Genomic DNA, 6404 nt, shown 5'->3' with positions numbered 1-6404 from the left:
GTGACAAGCATAGGCGCAGGGGCAGTTCTGTGGCACAATACAGAGACTTCTGAGACACTGCAGGAACTTGGCGGACTCCTGCCTCGTAAGAGGCCAATGGCGTCCCCTCCTGGGCATGCAGAACAACACTTTGACTTGCACCTTGTTGCGGGGAGCAGTGTAGGCCCAGGAAGGGAGGGCCCGCCTAGCTTGGGCTGACCCGATGCTTTGAGGCAGCCTTGTAAAGAACTGCCAACTTTGAAGCCAGCTATCACTCTTAAGCTACAGGGCCTCCTTCAGGGCTGTCTTGGGCGCTTGTCTTATACCAGCCCCTTTGGAATCAAAATGGGCTTTAACCACAGTTGCAACTTGCGTCAGCGCCGCCCTTAACTCAGGTTATGCAGGTCAGCTTCGTTGAGCAAATGTCTCCCCCTGCCGACTTCTGCCCGTTTTGCAGCCCTGTAAAAAGTTTGTAATGATCCAGGCTGTTATCCTGCTTGTGAAGTGTGCAGGGGCTTTTTTTTTAATCGAAAGTGCAGAGCTCTGAGGACAGAACGATTAACTGTTAAAAAAAATTTATGTATGTCTCTCTAAAATCAGGTTTCTGTAAGGTAACCAGAAAGGGAAAAGACTATTTTGTCCAGACACTGATTTAATTTAAACTTGATCTTCCTAAAGCTATGTCTGCAATATCCTCTTTCTCCCCCCTACCCCGCTATGGCTGGCAATAGCCTTAGGCGAGGAAGAAGAGTACGATGCCCTAATACTTCTTCAGCTATAAACCAGCAGGTATGTTTCCTTCCATAGTGCAGTTCTTTAGCCCGTATGGCAGTAGGGCTGTTCTTGCTTGTGCTCATGTTTACCACTTTCCCCTGCCCCATGTGAAGGTTGATGCTTTTCTCACACCAAACTGTTGCATTTTACGCAACAAGCAGAAGCCACCCCCCCGACGTTGCACAAAAAACTGGCCAGAGCAGCATCTTATGGCAAGATCTGTTGCATATCCCAACTGTTAGCCTGCAGCTTTGTATAATTTTTTGGGGAGTGTTGCTTACTGGGAAAACACACACGGGAGGGCCCAAGTTCAATAACCAAGCAGACTTGCAAGGATCTCTGGCAGCAGAATCAAGAATTCCATTCCAGCGAAGAGGAGCCGGCGTTCAGCAAACTATTCTGCAGGGGCAAGTTCTGATGGCTGGAAAGAGTTCTGCCAGAACTTTGTTAAACAGTTGAACTAGGTTATAGATAGGAGTATGAAAGACCAATGTAAGTGGCATACTTTGGGATTATTTCATGAGAGTCAGGGATTTTGCACACAATCTTATGCAGCAGAACGTCACAACTAGTGCTTGTTTTAACCATACTTAAAGCTCCCTTAAGTGTGTAAAGACCTGAATGCATTGCGGGGGGTGGGGGATCCTGTTCCCCACTGTGTAAGCTCTCTTCCTCATTGCTCTTGCCCCCATAGTCCTTGGAAGGAAGGGCAGGGGTGGGGTGCTGAGACTTAGCTGGATAGCTCTGCCTCTGATTAACTTTTGTTCTGGTGACTGGTTATGGCTAGAGATGGGCACGAACCGAAATACAAACCCAAATTAAGTACGGTTCGTCAGATCCCATTTCTGACGAACTGCCACGAACTTTAGGCTGATTCGTTTTGGTTCATCACTGCAGAAAGCCTGGTGCCAGTCAATCAGTTTCCTAGGCAACAGGGCATGGACTTCCTGCTGACCCGGAAGTGAACTTCTGCTGACCTGGATGTGGCGTTTTCATGAACCAAGCAAACCAGTTCACAAACCAGGGGATTTGTGAAAGTTCGTGGTTTGTGAAATTTGATGAACCACATGGTTCGGGTTTTTCCTGGTTCGTGCCCATCTCTACTTATGGCATGTCTTCTATTAGCAACAGTGCTTTGGAACGCTGGCCTCTTCCGCATGGTGAACTTTGGGCTTTCTGCATATTCAGCCCATGAGGACTGAAGCCGCTTTATTCATCGGTTCTGGCCCCTTACTTCTTTGATTCTACACTTTGAGGGAGTTGAACTGAAGTGGTGTCTCTTTGTTATTTCTGCACTAGAAAAATGCCCTGATTCTTCTACAGGCTTTGAGGACCGGTCAGTCAACTGGTTGAGGACTCGTGACTTTCTTCAGCTGCAGAAACTTTTTTTTAATGGCAACATTGCTATTTAATTTTTTTTTTTTAATTCAGGAGAAAACTGTATTAGGTTGCGGTTCAACCTATCAGGATGCAGAGGAATAAAGGAGAAAGGCAGGGCCAGACTTCACATGTCCAAAAAGCTCCACACTGGAAAATAACATCAGGGTGTGTGTGCAGGGAGAAAAGCTGCAGAAAAAGCAAAGGAAAGTATGGTTCTGGGGCAGATGCAGCCCTTCTTCCAGGCAGAATGCAAAAAAATCCAGGAAGCAATTTGGGGACTGAATCAGGGTATTTTGACCGTGCGTGCAGAAGTCCGGAGAGAAACTGATGCAGTATGGAGCCAGAACCACTGAAAATCCCTGTGCAGAAAAGACCATGAACTTGAGCATAGAAAGAAACCTTCCTTCTTCCAAAGCGAGTTCCCCAATCCTGTTTTGAGCCCACACTCCACACATCTTTTTCTACTTCTTAAGAGCTACAGCCAAATTAAGGCTGGCTGAAGGACTGGCCACAAACCCAGGATGTGAAGCCAGCACTTGCAAACCACGGCAACCAGGTTTCAATATTACATGGAGTTGGCATATCTTACCACCATCTTCCACTACATGCCCTTCCTGTGCAGGCTTTGCATTTGACGTATTGCATATTCGGGACCTTGACAAGGGCTAAGGGGTAACAAAGCAATGTTGTGTGGGTAGAAGCTGTGGCTAAATAGCCGAGAATCTGCTTGGCATGCAGAAGTGACACAAAAGACCTCTGCACATGACCCTGGACGGCAGCTGCCACTTTAACCTCAATGGACGGATTCAATATACAGGCAGCTTCACATGCGTTCATGTCAGTTGTCTGCACCAAGACAAGGTGGCTTCTGCCGCAGCAGGAGGAACTGTATGCTCATTAACAGTGGAAAAGAGCAAGAGTCCAGTAGCACCTATGAGACTAACACAATTTGTGGTAAGGTAGGAGCTTTTGAAAGTCATAGCTCGCTTCTTCAGATATCTGAAGCAGTGAACTGTAAATCACAAAATCTCATACCCTACCAAAAATTTTGTTAGGTGCTACTGAACTCTTGCCCTTTTCTACTGGTAGCTGAAGATGTGAGCTGTGATGCATGAAAGCTCATACCCTACCACAAATTTTGTTAACTCTTGCTCTTTTCCACTGCTACAGCCAAACATGGCTAACCATCTTGATCTATATGTGCGTTAGTAACTGGTGGGCTGCTTCTAGATAAATGCTTCCTTTAAAGCAGGGGTGGGAAAAGGAAGAGGTTTTAATTTCCCAACTTACCAACCCATTAAAACTGGGTTGCTGGTTACTTTCAGGCATTCCCCTGTGCAGTCCTTTCTAAGTTTTCTAACAATACTCCAGTGCTTTTACATGTTGAGTGACATAGTGTTGTAAACCTTAGCACAGGCTGACCTCATGACGCGCCCCAGGCTGTACAGTGTCTGGCAGAGAGAAGCCAAGGCTCGGCCAGTGAGCTGCACCAGCCTCCACCGTCCATGCATCTGAGAGGTACGTAAAGAAACCCAAAGATAAAATACTCGAGAATACCTGAGAAATCTGATCATCAGCGCCGAACACGCACCTTTAGTTGCCAGCATACCAGCTTGCTAAGACGCTAGAGACCGCAGTGCTTTTCAGGAAAGGAAGTAAAGGAGAAAAGTGTGCCCGAGTCTGAACTTCAGAGCCCAAACCCACCTCCAGCAATACTTGAGCACCCATCTAGTCACGCCGATGACTGTAGCTGATTCTGCACAGGTTGGATAATGCACTTTCAATGCACTTTAGCAATCATATTTGGAAGTGGATTTTTGGTTTCACACACGAAAAATTCAGTTCCAAATGCTCTCTAAAGAGGATAGGAAGTGCATTATCCAACGTGTGCGGAATCAGCCTTGTGTTTGTGGTACCCTCAAGTCAGAGTTGACTTATGGCAACCCCCGGTGGAGTTTTCATGGCAAGAGACTATCAGAGGCGGTTTGCCGTTGCCTGCCTCTGCGACGCTGGTCTTCACCGGAGGTCTCCCATCCAATTGCTGACCAAGGCTGACCCTGCTGAGCTTCTGACGAGATCAGGCTCACCTGGGCTAACCAGGTCAGGGCACTCCAATGGGTACGCATGCACATACAACCCGGCTACGTTCTCCCTTGCCCGCTCCATGCTTGGCACTCTTAGTTCCAGCCAGGCACCAACCTGACTTAAAGATACAGCAAAGGCGTCTCTTTCACAACAAGGAATCAAAACCGGCACACTACAAACTACATCTCACAAGATAAAAACAGACCTCTTTATTTCAAAGCTTTGTAAGTATTTCAGTACAATCTCAGTGGAGAATGACAGGGTACATTCGTTAGCTGCAGCCTCCCTCTGTGGCCAGCTCACCACTGGACAACAAGAGTGCTGGCTGGGGGACTAAGCCATGCCGATAGAAAGACACCGCACCACCCCCCCTCCCAAGGCAATCGATGCAGATAAAAAAGTCAGCCATTCCGATAGAAATTTTCAGTAAAACAGGACTGCCTGCCTTTTGCACAGCTGGCAGGTCAGAATTCAGTGGCCGTCCACGTGAAACGTGGGAACACCTCGTGCCAGTGGCTCATCTGCTTTAGGCAGTTCCAGATAGAAGAACCTCACGTCCACGCAGGTCAGTGCAAAAAACTGGACCAGCAGTCTGCAGCCCTTTTCTCACACACACAAACACACACACGCACCCTCCCCTCCTCAGAAACAAAACTTAAAGTGCTGCAAGTGCAAAAAACCAAGTAAGGGGAAATAGCTCAACTTGTCTTTGGTGCCTTGCGGGCGAATGGAAGGCGAGGGATCAAGTTCGGGTGCCAGTTAGATCTGCCAGGAATCCGGGAGCAATCAAGGCAGAGGGGGCCCAATCCACATAAGCCATCCCATCCCCTAGCCCCACCTGAAACGGGCGGTATTTTACAGTACACACGTCAAAGGTCCGGTGACTGTATCCACACAAAACGCTGACAAACTTGCGAGTGTCCAAATAGGCGGATAAATGGCATTTGTGGGCATTCACACCGAAGTGCTGGTGTGCCTCTCCACAATTTGTATATTCACTGTAGACAGATATATAATTTAATATATGTGGGTGGCTTCCCTGCCACATGTATCCCAGCAGGTCTGGGGAGACCGGCTTACTAGTTTGGCTGCAGAGGCCTCAACGAGGCCCCATCGTTGAAAAAAGAGAATGTGCAAGTCGAAAAGGAAGCAACTTCACAAACCAGACACTGCTGGCCTCTTCAGTCACCTATTTCAGTACACCCACATTTTGATCGAAGGGCAAAATGAACTACAGCCAGGAGGGGCGGGGGGGGGAACCCTTCTAGCCAGTGGGAGCTGGAATGTGCGTAGACTGGGACACTTTGTGCGTCTCCTTAATGAGAATCCCGAAGACTGGGGATGCTCTCTGTGGCAAAAGCCCAGCCAAAAAGCGCTACATTGTAGGAACTCCCCAAATGTGTGTGCCAGGAAGTTGCCTGTTCGGGGGCTTTTTTTTGGCCATGCATGGGGGATAAGGGGGAGGACATCCAGGGAACTCAGCACTTCAGTTCTCAAGCCGACAACCCCACAGTTGCTCCCAAATACACAAACTTAATGCCCCCCCCCACAAAAAACACATAATACATACATGATGCTACACACAAAGAACAGAAGTGATCAGCCCCAAAGCCCCTAACTCCTCCACACCCTCATGAGACATCAAGTTTTAAAAAGCAGACCCCACCCAGAAGCCAAAATCCATAAATATACCCCCCCCCCCAAAGTTACCGAACCCTTCTTTAGAATTGGGGAAGGGACTGGAACGGCTCATCACTTTAACCAGCCCCTCTCCATCCCAAGAGGATGGCATTTTGAAAATTTACTCGAGCGCAAGAGCGTTTTAAGAAAAGCTCTGCTGTGTACTTAAAGCAGTTCGGCTCAACCACGGCATCCGTATCCTGGTCGCTACGGAGAGGAACACGTTTTGAACCCACCCCAGGCCCCGACACTGCAGAAGAGGAGCCACGTGGCGAGTTCCACGTGCCTCACAGCTGAGTCGGCGTGTCCCCCTGTGCGAGCTGACCCAGAAATGCTGTTTAGGGGGCCTTGCAATTCTCGGAGGGCTTCTCTGGGTTGTGAAACACACGCAAAGGCACTTTCCCCACCAGTTCTAGGCTTGAGAACTGGCTCCCCAGGACCGATTCCCAGGTGTTCGTATTCCCAGTAGTCACTGTTGTACACGCTATTGGTTGAAAGCAAATATT

The sequence above is a fragment of the Eublepharis macularius genome, chromosome 2 (assembly GCF_028583425.1).
Source record: "Eublepharis macularius isolate TG4126 chromosome 2, MPM_Emac_v1.0, whole genome shotgun sequence".
Lineage (NCBI taxonomy): Eukaryota > Metazoa > Chordata > Lepidosauria > Squamata > Eublepharidae > Eublepharis > Eublepharis macularius.
This window is presented reverse-complemented; position numbering follows the sequence as displayed.